General features: G+C 42.9%; 1 protein-coding gene and 1 long non-coding RNA gene across 10 annotated transcripts in view; one reads left to right on the forward strand and one right to left on the reverse strand.

The window, feature by feature from the left end:
- CTNNA2 (catenin alpha 2) overlaps positions 1–17,970 on the reverse strand; it is a 1,818,882-nt gene that overhangs the window by 1,567,790 nt on the left and 233,122 nt on the right. The window lies entirely within an intron of this gene.
- The window catches only part of LOC142466836 (uncharacterized), a 31,941-nt gene that overhangs the window by 10,864 nt on the left and 3,107 nt on the right, over positions 1–17,970 (forward strand). For 2 of the 5 annotated variants that reach the window (XR_012788242.1, XR_012788241.1), the window contains exon 3: positions 1,234–2,035. This is a non-coding gene — a long non-coding RNA (uncharacterized LOC142466836). Of the gene's footprint in view, positions 1–1,233; positions 2,036–4,984; positions 6,121–6,391; positions 6,886–17,970 lie in introns of those variants that run through there. The other 3 variants (XR_012788244.1, XR_012788243.1, XR_012788245.1) reach the window with 3 other exon arrangements.

The following is a 17,970-nucleotide window of genomic DNA, read 5'->3' on the forward strand; positions in this document are numbered from 1 at the left end:
GGAGATACAAGTGTGTATGTTAAGTACACAGACGCAACAGTGAAGAATGGAGTCTGCCTAAACATTATGGAAATAAAGTTATGAGGTCTTTTATATATTGTCTTTTATATATTGAGTCAAATTTGAAAGTCTAATGACGTTTTTATTTTTTTCTCAAGTCGTAAAAATGTCAACCAAGTAGCTGATATATGACAGGTCTTATGCTGTTTCAATGGGGGAAAAAAGTACATATAAGTTTCACCAAGGTAATATGAAAATCAGATTTCAACTAAGGGAGTGTCCATGGAGCAGGTGAAATCTCAATTTCCACTCAAGACCCTTTGGGAAAAGATCTGATCAATGTTAGGCGATAACGTAAGTTCCATTCTATTTTTATCTTTTTATTTTGATAAAACTGTCTGTATTTATTATAACTATGCTTTTGTAATAATCTTTTTTCTGTAATCTTAGCACTGTATTTTATTGTATTAAAGACAAACTGTAATAAGTGATGCTTTGGACACTGAATGAGCTGTTTGCATGCTTTGTAGAGAGTAAAGAACACCCTGGAGGACGTCATGGAGATCCTCATTCATACCATACTTACAGCAAGTGAGCTGTGGGAGTCATTTAGCAAAACTGGGCAAAAAGAGGTTACATAGTGTATAAACATTTCAAAAGTGATGTCCAATGTATCTTCTACATTTCTTAGACCAGGACCACTATTTATTGAAGGCATTTTGTGAACTTAGATTTAGTCTGTATACTGTATATATTTATCTTCTCCAAGGTGAAGAGTTTGTAGGCTGGAAGCTAATGGGGATTTACTGTACTACTGTATGTTTAATTTCAGGAAGCCGGCCTTATAACCTCCACCCTCTGCCTTATTTAGTCGGCAAGAATTTTCTTCCAGATTATTAGGATTTAGAGAATGCTGGTTAGGGTAAGGGTTAGTCTGGCTTGATGTTAGGATTAGGTTGACATATTAGGGTTAAAGTAAGGGATAGTCTGGGAGGTTAGGATTAGGATGGCATATTAGGCTGGTATATTACAGTTAGTGTACGGGTGACGCTGGTACTGTATGTTTAGAATTAGGCTGGCAGGTTTGGGGCAGGATGAATAAGTGTTTTATTTAACCTGCTCCTGGTCAAATAAGGTTTATCAAGTAATGTATCCATCTGCCGGTGGATAAAGCTGAACATCTGCCCTATTTACCCATCTCGATGAGTAACAGCCTCTACCTTATTTTCACAGTGTGGTAAACAAATTCACAAAGAATGTAATCAAATGAAAAGTAATGTGGAGGAGGAAAAGCCAAGTGGTCAGCGAGCACTTCGTGTGCTTACTTCCGGCGCGCTGCATCAGAGAGGTCGGTCGGGTGCTGCCAGTGTTGCAAGCTCGGCGTGGGACACAGAGTGAGGAAGAGGCCTACAGCTGATAGAGAGCCGGGGACCAGCTGCGACCGGCAGCGGGGCCTGGACAGATGTTGGGGCCAACTTGCAGTGCCGGCCGCCAGGCCCTTCGCAGACACCCCCTGTCAGTGTCCCTGACGGTATGCCAAATAGCACATTTAGATTGAAAGCTCTTAGGGCAGAACATTGTTTCTGTATTGTTCTATAGCATGGAGTAATGTCAATACTGACAGTACATGAAATACATTATAAATATGGAAGTCCTTTTTTATAACGAATGTGAGTTGTGACACTATCAGGATGTTAACAAAATGAAAAGACAAACTTCTCACTAACATGACAAAATAGGGAAATTGTATACTAACGACTGCAAAATGTTGCGTTAATCAGCCAATTGCAATATGTTTCAGATAGTCCAGACCAGACACAACTGTAGTGAAAAGAAATCCAGTTTTCAGTTTAATTAACCATTTTGAGTACCACAGTGTGTCAGCGAATGTCACAAGGACAGGTCACGCTTTAAGGATATCCAAGCTTCAGCGCAGGCAGCTCAATCAGTCCCTGCTTCAGCAAAGGTGGCTGAATTTGACAGAGCCTCTGATGGAGCTGTCTGTGCTGAAACAGGGATGTCCTGGAAACCTGACCTGTTGGGGGGGAGGGGGGGAGAGGAGGGGGACTTGAGAAATCATGACATGAATTATAGGGCATGTTGAGAGTCAGTCCTTGTTGTGAGGTACACTTGAGTGCCAGTCCTTGTTGTGAGGTCCACTTGAGAGCCAGTCCTTGTTGTGAGGTCCACTTGAGAGCCAGTCCTTGTGACAATCTAAGTCTTAGTGAAAAAAATTCAATGTTTCTCTCCCGCAATCAACTTTTAATGTGCTCTGAGAACAATTTGATATTTTATTTTTTTTAGCTTTACCCGTCCTTTTATCAACATGTGAGAACATTGCAGTAAGCTGGGTTCTGTTCTGGTTTATAATTATTTTTCCACTAAACAGATCTGGTGGTTATATGACTAAAATTCAAATGAGTAAATATATCTCAAATGGTATCTTCAATGCAATAACAGATTTATTAAAAGGTAGAGGCAGTTTACAAGGTGAGCCAGGTAAATAAAGGCACTTATTCAGCCTTACTTAAACAGCAGCTGGATAAATAAGGGATTTGTTGAGCCTTATTGAACGGGTAGTAAAATAAATACAAGATTTATTTATACTGTAAGAAAAAGAAATAAAAAAAGAGAACACAACCACTCATAGTAGATAATTACATATATATTGGCAGTAGAAAAGGTATTGCACATACAGAAACAACAAAGTAAAAAGGCATACAGTATGACAGAAGCACTCAGCCTGTCTACCATGGGATCCCAGGGGCACTGATCAGTGGTTGTCGTCTCGATCAGCTGTTTGGTCCATGTATTCAAGCGTGGCGGGTATCAGGGGTAGTATTTTCAGTCTAAATAGTCCACAGAGGTAACTGCTATCATGATGTATGGGGCTAGTGCACCTAGGTGATGTCAGAACTCTCCAAACAGACAGCCCACTGGAGTGGATATTACCAGCTATCCGTGTCCTCAGCTGAGAAACCTCTTAGGTTGTGTAATTCCAGGGGGCTCGTGCTGTTCTGAGGATTCCCTGATTAAGTGGTAAGAGGAACACGTAGGATATATCAATTTGACTCACTGTTTTAACTACTGTATGGCATTACACTGGGCTTGATCTGTTCCGTGACAGCGCAATCCCCATGGGATTACAAATCCAAGAGGTTGCTCCACTGAGGACACCAACAGCAGGTAATATCTGCCCCAGTGGCTGTTAGGAGAGTTCTGATGTCATCAAGTTGCGCTAGCGCCATACCCCGTGATATACAGCAATTACCTCTGTGGACTCGTTTTCGGATGGAAATACTGCCCCTGCCGCCAGTAGCGCTTGAATCCATGGACCAAACAGCTGATCAAGATGCCAACCACTGATCAGTGCCCCTGGGATCCCATGGTGGAAAAGCTTCTGTTATATACCTTTTTACTTTGTTATTTCTGTACGTGCAATACTCAACTTAATTACCAGAATAGCCTGGCTCCCCCTGGTCCCCCCCGTTTGTCCCCATACCTTCAGATAGGCTGGGAAGAGTGCAGGGAGGTGCGCGGTTGTGTCCAGAAGGGCGTGTGCGGGCCTTACTGCCGGAGGTTCCTGGCAGCTCTCTTCACAGGGAGCTGCCATTTTGTAGTGCCCACGCATGCGCGAGATGGTGCGCATGCGCAGAAGTTGTGGTGGCCATTACCCGGATTGCACATGCGCAGTGCAGGCAGTGGCCATGTTTGTACTCCCGGTGCATGCGCCGTAGCAACTGAGATGGCGGCGGCCATATTGGCACACCTCGCGCATGCGGAGGCCATCTTGCCAAGGGACTCTGCAGGGAAACTACACTCCACAATGCTGTATGGGAATGTCCACGTGGCGTAGCTCAGCCTATTAGCTGACAGTTAGGACAGTTGGAGTGAGATAAAACTGTTGGAGAAGGTTAGGACAGTTAGAGCCAGGACAGACAATGAGAAGTTAGGGTCTGGTGTCAGTGGCACGCAGACTAGGTCAGATTAACCCCATTAGGTCTAATCACCTAATCAGATTTGTGGCTGCTACAGGGAAACCCCTAGCTAGGGACATATCCCCATTAGCTGTGTATAGTTAGTGTATACTGCCATTGAAGACGCCAAGTTCTGAAGCATAGCCTGCAGACTGGGACCAGATCCAGGCATACATCATTAAAGAATATTTTATTGGGGCACACTTCAACGGGAAACCCCTCCAGAGGCAACCGCCTGCGGATCAGGGCAGGAGAAGATTCGGACTTAGCGGCTCGACTTACCTGGTCTGGACTGAGACCAGGGAGGTATTATATACATGTGCACCAACGGCCCAACACACTGTGGGTAGCGTTATTCCACACATGCTCTTGGGGGAAGGACTGGTCTGTGGACACTAACAGGTTAAGTGTCCAGACACTCCAGTACTTTGGGGGGTTCCATCAGTGAGGTGCTACTTTGGGAGATAGAATATTGTGTGGCCATATACAAATTGTTGTGTCTTGCTATGTGTGAGTAAATACTGTCGTTATATACCCAGTTGTGTGTGTAATTACTGTCTGCTTTGGGTTCCTGGAAAAGTCTATCCTACAGCGTTAGGATCTTTCCCGGGTGGACGCTCTGTGTACCACGAACGTGATCACCCCAGGCTCCCAGTGGCAGAGGATCAGGCCTCCTGTACGCCACTCAGGTAATAAAGTACTGGTAGTCCCTTTAGTCAGGGGGAAAGAAGGCTACACCAATATATATTTAAATATCTACTACACTATGAAGGAGTTGTGCGCTCTTTTTTTCTTTTTCTTATAGATTTGCGATGTGGCGCCCACGCCTTTGAAGAGCAGCACACCAAAAGTGACCTTACTATACCTGCACACCTTTATCACAATTGTTTTCACATTTTATGCTCATTTCTTTCACTTGTTGTATATTTGGTTCATTTACCTATAGCAATAGCTGATTCACTCACTCGTTCGGTTCATTGGCAACACAAAGATCTTTTTGTTCACAGATGCATCAGATTCAATCTCACCCACCCCACTGTACATCTGCGTTACATCAAAGGCGCACCGCCTGATGGGGCCGCCCCAAGAACTACTCCCCTCTGCACTGGACCAGCGTGCTAAGTGTTAACATGTGCTTGTTCTTTGTGGAATCAGCAACCCCACCCACTGGAATGTTAATGAGCCATGGGGACACAAAGAAAACATATTTTTGTTTACAGATGCATCCGATTCAATGTCACCCACCCCAGTGTACATCTGCGTTGCCCCAAAGGCGCACAGCCTGATGGACCACCCCCCTCCCCCCAAGAACTGCTCCCCTCTGCACAGAACCAGCATGCTAAGGGTTAACATGTGCTTGGTCTTTGTGGAATCGGCAACCCCACCCACTGGAATGTTAATGAGCCAAGGGGACACAAAGAAAATATCTTTTTGTTCACAGATGCATCAGATTCAATCTCACCCACCCCAGTTTATATCTGTGTTGCCCCAAAGGCGGAAAGTCTTTGGGGCAGCCAAAGGATGTGAGCCGTTTTCTGCCATTTGCTGATGTTTGGTGATGTTTGGTGATGTTAAAGTGATGTTAAAGCTGCTCTATTTCTATCTGAAACTCATACGCCCTTTATCCCCTGTACCCAATTTTCCAACTCTGTTCTTTTAATGTAACCATGTATTTTTTTTTTATAAATCTGTGCCCAGGGCATACTTGAAAACGGGAGATATCTCTCAATGTATTACTTCCTGGTAAAACATTTTTATAAATAAATAAAATATAATATCTTTTTAAGAAGTTGTAACAGGGACGTATACCTGTTTAAGTAAAGCAGCCTCAGAGCTCTGAGAATCCAGCAGGGAAATTGTTAATTGCAGCCACTTAATTAACTAGTCTCCACCTGGACTCATGAGAACTCTGTAAAAAGCCTCATGTGAGACACAGGAGAGATTCCTTAGCTCACATTTGGGCTGACAGAAGGAGAGCAGAGGAGCCTGCACACAGACACTGTCTTGAGCACAAAGGCTGTGCTGAGATCAAGAGATCCAGACATGCAGAGACCTATATTTTTTGGACACAGGGGACCCAGAAACCTTCCAGAGACTGACATGGAGGGCCAAATGCTTAAGATACTTCCTGAGACGTTGGGGTGATGGGCTGGTATTGGGAATATCCCTCCAGTCCTGCAGATAGGGACTGGGAAAATAACAGGGGGGGGGGGTGTTATTTTGTTGTTTTTCGATGTCTGGATAAAGGAACAGGCTCAATGAAGCCAAGATATAATTTCACTCTAAAACAGTCTCCATTTGCATACCTCTGCACACATCTCTTATAGTAGTTCATACATCAATAGAGATTTTATGTTTAGCACTTTTAAACAATTGAACCCTTTGAACGTCACATTTTCTGTGTTTCCTGCAAGATTTATTTAGCCTAACCCTTACCCAGCATTCTCGGAGCTTCAATAATCTGGGAGAAAATCATTGCCAATGAAATAAAGGAGTGGCAGGAGGTTACAGAGCCACCTGCCAGGTAAATAGACACTTCCTTATTAAAATGACCCATAATATTCATGACAGCATAACTCAAATACTCAAAGTCAAGGAAATAAATTGCTGTGAGAAAAAAGGGGGCATCTCATTTTGGGGGACCCCATTGTAAGGGGGCAGTTAAAAAGAAAGGTAAGGAGCTACAGCTGATAAGGATTGAAATCAAACTCTGGGGAATGTTAGGGCATCAAGGCAGAAGGAAAAGGTTGAGCTCATTGTCCTCATGTAGACAGATGGCCTGGCTAGAGATAAAGTGAGGGTAGAAATAGGAATAGGGAAGCATGCTTTAAACTGGTTTCATTCCTACCTACCAGGTAGATCCCAATATGTAAGAACGATTCCTGCGCTCCTAACAAGCTAAAATAAAATAGTGAACTCATGAATAACGGTTATTTAGTTAAACCCTTTGTCCAAAGCGTTAAACGCCTGCAGCCAACATCAAGGCATAACCGAATTGCAGGTACCTACAGTACACTGAATATATGTAATTATTGTCCCATGGACTAGTGAAAAATGTGAGAAAGCCCCGAAAGGATTAAATAAAGCATATACTTTTGTGAGTAATGCAAGTAAAATCTGGCTAAAGCCAGTATCATAGTTACCTTACTATAGAGGTAAACTGTGGGTGCACAAATGTGAATATAATAAAACGTACATATATTTATTTCTGTCAGCCTTATACATTGGTAGGGGCTCTTTCCTGAAGGGCGGAGACATACTCCTCCAAGGAAACACTATGTAAAGCAGATGAGCCAGTAAATGAGCATACCCCTATGATGTTTCAGTGACACTATATTAAAATGCCCTTATGGAGTATGCAGCAAGGAAAAAGATTGCCTAACATTTGTAAAAGATTGTGCATATTACCGTCATAGGGGTAGGTATGACGGAAACGTCATAGGTGTAGGCTTACTGGCTCATCTGCTTTACATAGCATGTCCTTGGAGGTGTATGTCTCCTCCCTTCAGGAAAGAGACCCTACCAATTTTCCAATTAGTACAGGTACAGTATATTACACTTCTGTGTCAGTCTGCACATCACACAAGAGTAGGTGAATGTACAGTATAAGGCTGACAGAAGTATATGTAAGTTTTATTATATTCACATAAGGGAATTTGTTCACCCACAGTTTACCTCAACAGTAAGGTAACTATGATACTGATTTTAGCCAGCGTTTAATTGCATTACTCACAAAACCATATGCTTTATTTAACCCCTTCAGGGCTTTCTCACATTTTTCACTAGTTCAAGAGACAATAATTTCATATATTCAGTGTAGGTACCTGCAATTCGGTTATGCCCTGACATTGGCTGCAGGCTTATAACGCTTTGGCCAAAGGGTTTAACTATATAACCCTTATTCATGAGTTCTCTGTTTTATATGCACACAGCCCTAGCCTCTCCAACATTGAACACAAACTTCAATCTGACTTTTTGAGACTTGAAAATTGGCTTTCCCAAAACAAACTGTTTTTAAACACTGACGAAACTGTAAAAATGGTATTTGGCTAAAAATGGTATAAAGGCTAAATTTTTAAAGTTTCCAATGACTGAGCTCCAGATCAGAACCAACGCTGATACTACCCTTACTCCTGTTACTAGTTTTAAATACTGGGCATATGGTTTGACTCCCATTTAACATTTGGGATGCACATTGATACCCTGTCATCCAAAACCTATGCCAAACTAGGAGTACTTTACAGGAACAAATCCTCCCTAAGTCTGCTGGTCAGAAAGCGGATCGCACAACAGATGCTAAAGCCAATTATTGACTATGGGGACATAGTATACTGTATGGCTCGCCACCCCAAACCCACCTTAGCAAACTTGATACCCTCTACAATTCAATATTCCATTTTGTGCTCCAATGCAACTACAGCACACATCACTGTGAAATGCTCAAAGAACTATATTGGTCATATTTATTTATTATTATTTATTTATAAAATATTTTACCAGGAACTAATACATTGAGAGTTATCTCTCATTTTCAAGTATGTCCTGGGCACAGAGTTAAGACAAATAATACATCACTTGAGTCTCGGCACAAAGTTCATCTCTCCTGTCTTGCCTTCAAATACTTTCTGGGCAAACTACTTACCCCTACCACATGCAGCACTTATCATCTGAGATCGGACTCCAAAAGAATGTTCATGGTCCCAAGGTTAAGTAAAGTATGCAGTCACTCCTCCTTCGCTTACCGTGCACCCCAAAACTGGAACAATCTACCGGAGACTCTCACAGCCACCACCAGTCTACGTTCTTTCAAAACTAAAACTGTCTCATGTTTTTGCTTAAACTTGTATTTTACTGTTCTTTTTACACAAGTTATGGAGGTGGGGGAGAAGGGTACAAAAGGAAAATAGATGGGGGAGGGGTGGGGGGGATACATTTCCATATTTTCTTTATTTTCAGTACATCCATTTATACTTTGTTACACTTACATTTATTTTTCGACGTGGTTCACATTACAGTCACGTAATATTGTGTTGGAGAGAAAATAAAAAGAGATTCATCAAACATTTGCTTCCGAATATATCATCCATGGCGCCCATATCTTCAGATAACCTTCGTATCTATCCTGAATTAACTGGTCAGTTTTTCCATGATCATAATATACAGTAGTTTCGTTTGTTTTTTACTTCAGTCATTGTTGGTGGATCAACCTGTTTCCAGTTTCTAGTTTTAGCTGAGGAAAAAAATTGTATCATTAGTTTGTCTGTATTCCTCTCCTAATCCTCTATTGGTTTTAAAATTAGTACTGTCTCCATATTCCAAGGGCAATCAAGACTCGTAATTCACTTGATTAGCTTTTTAATTTTCTCCAAAATAGTGCAATCTTAGGGCAGGGCCACAAAATGTGTTTAAACGAGCCTATCTGGCTGCAGTTCCGCCAACAGAGGTGACCGCCAGAGGTGGCCGGGACAAAAGAGTGGAGTCTAGCTGGGGTGTAATACCATCTATCAATATCTTTAATATAGGTGACCGGCGTATCAGATGCAGATAGAATCCCATAAAAGTATATATCTTTGATATAGATTGATTTCCTGGACTGCGAGAACCTACAGATGCAGCGGCCACTATTCTAACACTTCACGCTGTGTATACCTTGGAATACCCATGTCTTGGCGCGTGATTTCTTTCAACCGTACCGCCTTTAGACGCGAGGGCAGAAAATGGCATTTTAGTGTTCTGGTTTTTAAACACTGGAAATTGACACAGTAGCACAGTACTGTACACATTACAATTCATTCATTTCATTGCATTTCATTGCATACAAAGAAACAGAATCCATGAAATTCAAACAAAGCAACCGCAATAAACACGTTTGCCTGGGGCGATTGGCCGTGTTAATGCCACGTGGAGTACATCAGAGCACACAAAAACGGCTCCGGGATTTGTTAGAATAACGGCCACTGCATCTGTAGACGCTCTTGCTGATCTCGCGTATATCTCCAGCCACTCTTACCCCTCCAGGGGTCGCCCGATATCGTTTTCCCAGTCTAGAGTATTTTTACTTGGTTGCTCCACTTTCTGTGTGATCAGCATTTGATACAATTGTGCTATGTGCCTTTATGATATTCACCTGCTGAATATAAATTCTCTAAAATTGTCACAGATCTAAAAATATCCTGCGTGGGCTGTATTGAGGTAGCCTTATCTAAAAATACTGAAATAAATGCGTATCCGGAATATCAAACTCTTCATTTATTTCCTGGAATGTTTTAATCCTATCTGATTTCACCACATCCCAGAGTCTCCTCAGACAATTCTCTCTCTCTGTGAAGAGCCGGAACAACAATATTGGAGTCAGAGGTGAAGGATTAGATGAAACAGATTTAGCTCTGCATACATTATCCCATAATTTTAAAGAGTGCGAGATGACTGGTTGTGTCCTGATAGATTCGGGCCTCATCTCCTTTTTTAACCATAGTAGTGTCACCATATCCTTTGTCTGAGCCTCTGCTCTCTCTATCCACCCATGGCCTCTCTGCCTCCTCCATTGACCAGTATATCAGGGGGCTTATCCTGGCTGCTTCATAGTATTTAATTAGGTCTGGTTGAGTCATACCTTCTAATTTTGTTGGTGTTCCCATTAACTTTTTCTTTATTCTTGGCTTTATGCCGTGCCATATAAACTTTGCAATTTTTTTTCTAACTCTTTGATATCTTTCTGTGGGACTGTGATGGGTAGTATCTGAAATAGATACAGCATTCTGGGTAGTGTGCCATTTTTACCGAAGCTATTCTACCAGTCCATGATATTTGGTGTTTGTCCCAGGTCCTTAGATCTTTTTTCAGCTCTTTAATAAGTACCGGTTAATTTGCTGCATAAAGTTTATCATATGTACCCGTTATATATAGACTCCCAAGTATTTAATCTTATCTGATGGGAAATAGTTTTTTCATCGATAACTTGTCCTCTGTTGAAACATTTAAACTTAGAACCTCCGACAGTGTGATTTCTTTTGAAATTTGAGTGTAAACTTTCTCACATTTTAATCTGGTCTGTAACGGTTACATACAGTACAGCTATAATATATATTATCTTTAACTGTGCATGCAATGTCTTGTATATGTAGCCATGTAGCCCCTGGCTACTAAAACCCTTTGCTCTGGGTGCTGTCCTGTTTAGTATCATCCAGCAGAGCTAGGGTTAAGTCTCTTGCACATGGGCTAGCATGTGAGATGGCTAACCAGACAGACACTAAGTAGCGAGGTGCAGGAGCATGGCAGTTGAAGTCCCAGGAAAGGGGGATGGGCAGACTAGGCCTGTAATGTCAGCTTGGCCTGCCCAGATATAGGGGGAGAGGGATTAACCCTTCCCCAGGTATAAAGGGTGAGGGCCCGCTCTCTAGCTGGGTCTGTTCTGTGCTGTTCTCTCAACAAAGGGAGTGAGTCCTGTTCTGCCTTGCCCTTTAGGGGGTGAGGTGTGTCTGAGTACAGAGAGTAGCAAGGACTCTTCCTGCTGTGCCCTTCCCCGTAGGAGAGTGGGAAGGATACCCCTGGGCCAGAATGCCTGATGAGGAGAAGGACTAAGTATGTATGTAAGGATGTATCTGTGCTGTGAGACCCCAAATAAAAGACAAGTTGTATTGTTGCTGGTACTCCAGAGTGCTTCTTGCTAGGAGGAAAGTTCCTGCAGGATGGAGGCGCTGCACCAACCTGAGGAAAAGACCCCTGCACCCCAAGCTCCCTACTACACCTGCGGAGAATCAGCCTCTTGGGAACCAACAGGTGAGCACCAAAACACCATGTACCTGCAAATCTCCCTTAGGGTAAGGGGGGGGGGAACGGGGAAGGGTGTTCCATATATAATGTATACCCTGTTCACTTATGTAACTATGTATTTGTAACCATGTACTGTATTATTTGTCATCATAACTCTATGCCCAGGACATACTTGAAAACGAGCGGTAACTCTCACTGTATTACTTCCTGGTAAAACATTTTTATAAATAAAATAAATAAAAGGAGAATTTTAGAGAGTTTGGGACTGCTCTTGGGTTGAAAACTCTGCAGCTTTTCAGAGGTATTTGCAGTATGTAAGAGCGAGGAAGTGTTCTTTGCACAAGAGACATTAATGCACAGTTAAAGACATGGTGTGGATAAGCAGATTTGGGTTTATTGGATATAGCTGTTAGCTATAGATTGTTCTTGGAATGGAACCAGGATACAGAATGAGCAGTTCAGATTACATTAGCAAGTATTTATTATCAGGGGTGGCGGGGGGCGGGGGCATTGAAATGAGTGAGGACAAATAGAACTACCCCACTTGGAAGAATCAGAGATTGAACAGGACCGTATGGTAGAATACAGTACATCCCCATGGTAAGAGAATAGAGCTTAAACAGATAAGGGATCAATAATAAAGGCAAAAAGAGGGGAACAGAATAAATAGGAAGGATTACCAAAAAGTAGTAACATGAGTGTTAGGGCTACTGTAGTTACTGTGCATTAATGTTCACTGGCTGAGAAATAAAATCCTGAAACCAACTGCAATAATGACAATGCATTATATTGTTGCTATTACTGAGATACAGTACTGTACACACACTAGGTTACGCTGTATTTAGAAAGGATAGAGTAAGAAGGAAAGGAGAGGGTGATGCCCTTTTGTTTTTCATGACAGGGTGCTCTAAAGAGCAGAAGTTGCACACAGCATTGACAATAGCGTATACATCTGTATGGTGTTCAGTGCAGGGGAAGTAAAGCACTGTTGTTTTGTGAGACTCTGGAGGTTCAGGTACTGTCACATCTGTAGGCACATCTCTGTGATGCAGGAGGAGATTATTAGACTGAAAGCTGAAATAGTCAGTTCTGTGTAGTCTCTCGTGCCACACAGGCACCAGCTGAATGGTCTAGGACATTTGGTCTCGACCATTTCGCTACAACCAAATCTCCATCAGCATCTCCGCAAGTGACCTCGCTACTGGAACACTCAAACACCGGTCACTTCGCCGCTTAGGTAAGTCACTAACCTTAAACGTGTAAAAAATAAGTGTATACAAGCGCTAGTGCAACAATATTGAACAAACAGGAAAAACAAAACCTGGGATACAGTCCTAGAGAGTAGGTAGTCCTGGAGCTGCCGTGGAGGTTTAATCTGGGATCTTCCAACCAGATATGCAAGATGTGGGTGGTAAAACCTCTAATGGCGCTGAGGGTAAGTGGCTGGAACAGAAGTCTTGTGCTGAGGTGTCTTTGGAATGGCTCAGAGAGGGAGACAAGAGAAATACAAGCACCACTATGGTGTATTACCCTTTAAACAATGTGAGACATATGCATGGAAATATGGAGCATTTAATGGTTAAAACAATTGTTAATACAATTGATGTAAAATATGAACTGTAAAATAAACAGTTGATGATCTTCTGTTAATAAACGAATTGAGGGCTTTCCAGCACTTCGGCCGAAAAAAGCCTTGCTGCTCCACCAGGTAAAACTGAAATCCTACTCACCGTCCTGGAGTAGGACATGTGCATTGGTACGGGGTCTTTAACCAGGGCTGGCCGTCTGCTGCGGGTTGCTGGACGTGCTGGAAGCGTGCGGGGAGGTTTCAGGAATACTCGTGTTCTCAAACAACAGAGTGGATAGCGCGTGTCTCCTCCGCTGACGTCACTGCCGGATTGGAATTGCTTCCCTGACGAAGAAACACGTGACCGAGTGTTTCGAAATGCGTAGGAAGGTATTGTGGCCATCCAGGGACACCGTAGCTGAGCCAATCCGGCAGTGACGTCAGCGGAGGAGACACGCGCTATCCACTCTGTTGTTTGAGAACACGAGTATTCCTGAAACCTCCCCGCACGCTTCCAGCACGTCCAGCAACCCGCAGCAGACGGCCAGCCCTGGTTAAAGACCCCGTACCAATGCACATGTCCTACTCCAGGATGGTGAGTAGGATTTCAGTTTTACCTGGTGGAGCAGCAAGGCTTTTTTCGGCCGAAGTGCTGGAAAGCCCTCAATTCGTTTATTAACAGAAGATCATCAACTGTTTATTTTACAGTTCATATTTTACATCAATTGTATTAACAATTGTTTTAACCATTAAATGCTCCATATTTCCATGCATATGTCTCACATTGTTTAAAGGGTAATACACCATAGTGGTGCTTGTAATTCTCTTGTCTCCCTCTCTGAGCCATTCCAAAGACACCTCAGCACAAGACTTCTGTTCCAGCCACTTACCCTCAGCGCCATTAGAGGTTTTACCACCCAAGTCACTAACCTTAACCTAAAACCCCTTAATCTTAACCCCAAATACAAACGCTACCCCTACCCTAACCACTAAAATCCCTAAAGTGAAAACCCTACCCTGACCACTAAAATCCCTAAAGTGAACACCCTACCCTGACCACTAAAACCCCTAAAGTGAACACCCTACCCTGACCACTAAAACCCCTAAAGTTGATCACCTACCCTAAAATGTATCTTATATTAGAAGCGGCCTGTGGCGGAGGATTCTGCTGCCTCAGAGCCCTCCCAGGAGGAGGGTGGTCTGAACCACTGTGGTTTCTGGCACCGTGTGGGTTGTTGATCGCAGAAACATCCAGTAATCTGTGCTGCTGCACAACTCCTATGCTGCACAAGCAGGACAGACCTACACCACACAGGCACATATTGCAGTGGATGAGGAGTAGAGGGGCTATGGAATTAATAGGAGGGAAACAGTGCTGAAAATGGGTTCCCGAAAAAGGAGGCAACCCTTCTTGAGGGGAATCCATTGTAAGAGGTATAGATTTGGGGCAACTAGTGAAGGCAAAAGGGAGGTAAGGTGCCAATTGCCAGTATATTGTATAGGGGAAAAGGGGGGGGGGGGATGCAAGTAAGTTGTATGAAGAGGCGAGAGTTTTATTTATTGGACATACAGTAGCTGTTCTACCTGGAGGGATATGCATTCATATACAAGAGCTGGCCTGCATCCATCATGGAGGGGAGCAAAAATACTTAGTGGGCAGTTCAGATGCTTCGTTAGCAAGTGTGACGGTAGAGGTAGCCGGCCTCACATAATAAAGGTGACGCCCGGCTGGCTACCCCTAAAACCATTTGTAACTGGCTGCCCTCTGTGGACTCATATGGTCGGTACATTTTGAGTGGTGTAACCCTTTCCAGAAAAGAGCATAATCACTGTGTGATCTGGAAGGCGGAAATCTGTGTTTATTGTGGGGGAACAGGGAACATAAATGTATTATACTTAAAAGCACTTTATTCCTTGTAAATTGTATTCCCCCAGCTAGCCAGCCAAGTACTGTGATCTGTGTGTAATCATTTCTATGCAGGCAGACTCAGTAATTCACTAAGTCGAACTACTTGCACAGCCGGATCAAGACAAAGGCTTGGAGTGGTTAGGTGTCAGACAAATGGTGAGCGGGGAAGGGCAGACGATCAGGTCCGGGGATGGTCTCAACGGGGAGAGCCTTTGTTCCCCGCAGACTCTGAGGTGCCTACCCAGCGGGAGGTATAGGGCTGGCCAGGGGAAGCCGTTGCCAGGAAGGAGCGATTTCCATTGGCCAGTTTGAATTTCCCACTCGCCACCAGCCTCGTCATCACAGGGCAGTCCTGAGTACCTAAGCATGCCCCCTCCACTGACTGGTGCGGCCAGGCGAGCGCCCGGGTGGGGATTGGCTGCACCATCTCGATTCGTACTCCGATTGGCTGGCGGCTCCTTCTCCATAGAAAAGATAGGCACTGAGGCCTATGTATGTAGCGCTGCCGATCAGGGTACCAAACTAACTCTGGAGTTTGAGGGAGAAGTGACTGGCAGGAGTTTCAAAGTTGCTATTGCAAGAATAGCACTTTGAGGAACCAGGACGTAAAGCAGACAAGGTAATCCTACCTGAAGCAGGTCCCTGCACCTAGTCGAGGCTAGTGTCTTCCCCCCCAGGTCCCCAGTTGGTGAGTTTATGCTGTAATTGTGTATTTTGTATGTTTGCTGGCTTGCCAGAATAAATACCATTTATTCAACTTCTTTGTCCCGTCTGGTGATAGTGATTCTGGTGTTAAAATTTGTGGTCTCCCATGACAGCAAGTACTTAAACTAGCTAAGTAGGCAGTGCAATTAGTCAGGATACATCCAACTGCCTCTGTCTTGCGATTGGGTAGGATATTACAGCAGAAACCTTATCTAGGGAATAGAAGACAGCTTAGTTAAAAGATCAATACAGCCAGAAGGTGGTATAGCAAGGAAACAGGAAGGAATCCCCTGCTTTTAAACTTGTTTATTAATGACATTGAGGTTGTCATAGAGAGCAAAGACTCCATATTTGCTGATTAAACTAAATTGTGTAAGGTAGTAGAATCAGAGCAGGATGTCATTTCTCTCGAGGCCTTGGAGAGACTGGAAACTTGGGCAGGTAAATGGCAGATGAGGTTTAATACAGATAAATGTAAGGCTATGCATTGGGAAGCAAGAATAAACAGGCAACATACAAATGAAATGGTGATAAATTGGGGGAATCCTTGATGGAGAAGGATTTAGGAGTGCTTGTAGACAGCAGGCTTAGCAACAGTGCCCAAAGTCATGCAGTTGCTGCAAATGCAAACAAGATCTTATCTTGAATTAAACGAGCAATAAATGGAAGGGAAGTAAACATAATTATGCCCCTTTACAAAGCATTAGTAAGACCGCACCTTGAATATGGAGTACAATTTTGGGCACCACTCCTTAGAAAATACATTATGGAACTAGAGAGAGTGCAGAGAAGTGCCACCAAATTAATAAAGGGGATGGACAATCTAACTTATGAGGAGATGCTAGCTAAATGAGATTTATTTAAATTAGAAAAGTGGCGTCTAAGAGGGGATATGATAACTATATACAAATATATTCGGGGACAGTAAATGGAGCTTTCAAAAGAACTATTCATCCCAAGAGCAGTACAAAGGACTCAGGGTCATCCCTTAAGGTTGGAGGAAAGGAAATTTCACCAGCAACAAAGGAAAAGGTTCTTTACTGTAAGAGCAGTTAACATGTGGCATTCATTGCTCATGGAGACTGGTTGGACATCTTTTTGGAAAAGAAAGGTATACAGGGATATACCAAATAAATATACATGGGAAGGATGTTGATACAAACACTTGTATTTGGGTTAGCAGCATTCCTTGGTTAACTACTTCTACCTGACAACATTAAACCTAAGTGTTTTATATATATTTTTTCGCCAGCTTGTGTGTCTGGCTGTTTGACTTGTGAGCTGCGGCTCACTGCAGTCTACCTACTTTGAAGCTACCTCTTGTTGCTATACAGACTGCACAGCATTTCTGTTTGTTTTTTTGGAATATATCCATGGTGATCCATATTTATTGTCAATTATATATTGTCCACAATAGACAGGAGGCTATAACTGGATACGGTCACTGAACCGTGCCTCAGGGCTTTTTCTCTGCATATTTTATGCTAGCCCTCTATAGGATCCCTTCCTTTTAGGATGTTTTTTACCCATTCATCAGTTGCGTTATTATTATATGTGTAGGTGATTATTTCTCACCAATCTGAGTTCGCTTAGTGACCATACGCCGTATTACTTTTGTACCTTCACGACACACTAGTCTAGAATCACAGGTTTGCCAATTTTGGTATATACTTTTTGTTATTGATTATATCCTTTTGGATTCAATACTGGTATTAGGTACTACAATACCCTATCAGTTATTTCAGAAACTAGTATTGCATTATTTATTGCAGTTACTATTTCCTCAGGATTTAATCCGTGTATGTGACAGCCTACATACCATTAGGCATTACATAGACTAGTGTCTCCTCAGGTTTCTCTTCCGCATGAATCATTATGTGGAAGTATTAATTGGTGCGTTATAAGGGAATGGTCTTGGATCACTTTACCACATCCCTCTGTACAAATTATATTTTACCTCTTTTCACTTACCTCTTCTTTATCTTTTTGAGTGCATTCATTGGGGAATCTTTCTGTTTGTTGTCTCATGACCCTCTGGT

The sequence above is a fragment of the Ascaphus truei genome, chromosome 1 (genome assembly GCF_040206685.1).
Source record: "Ascaphus truei isolate aAscTru1 chromosome 1, aAscTru1.hap1, whole genome shotgun sequence".
In the NCBI taxonomy this organism is placed as follows: domain Eukaryota; kingdom Metazoa; phylum Chordata; class Amphibia; order Anura; family Ascaphidae; genus Ascaphus; species Ascaphus truei.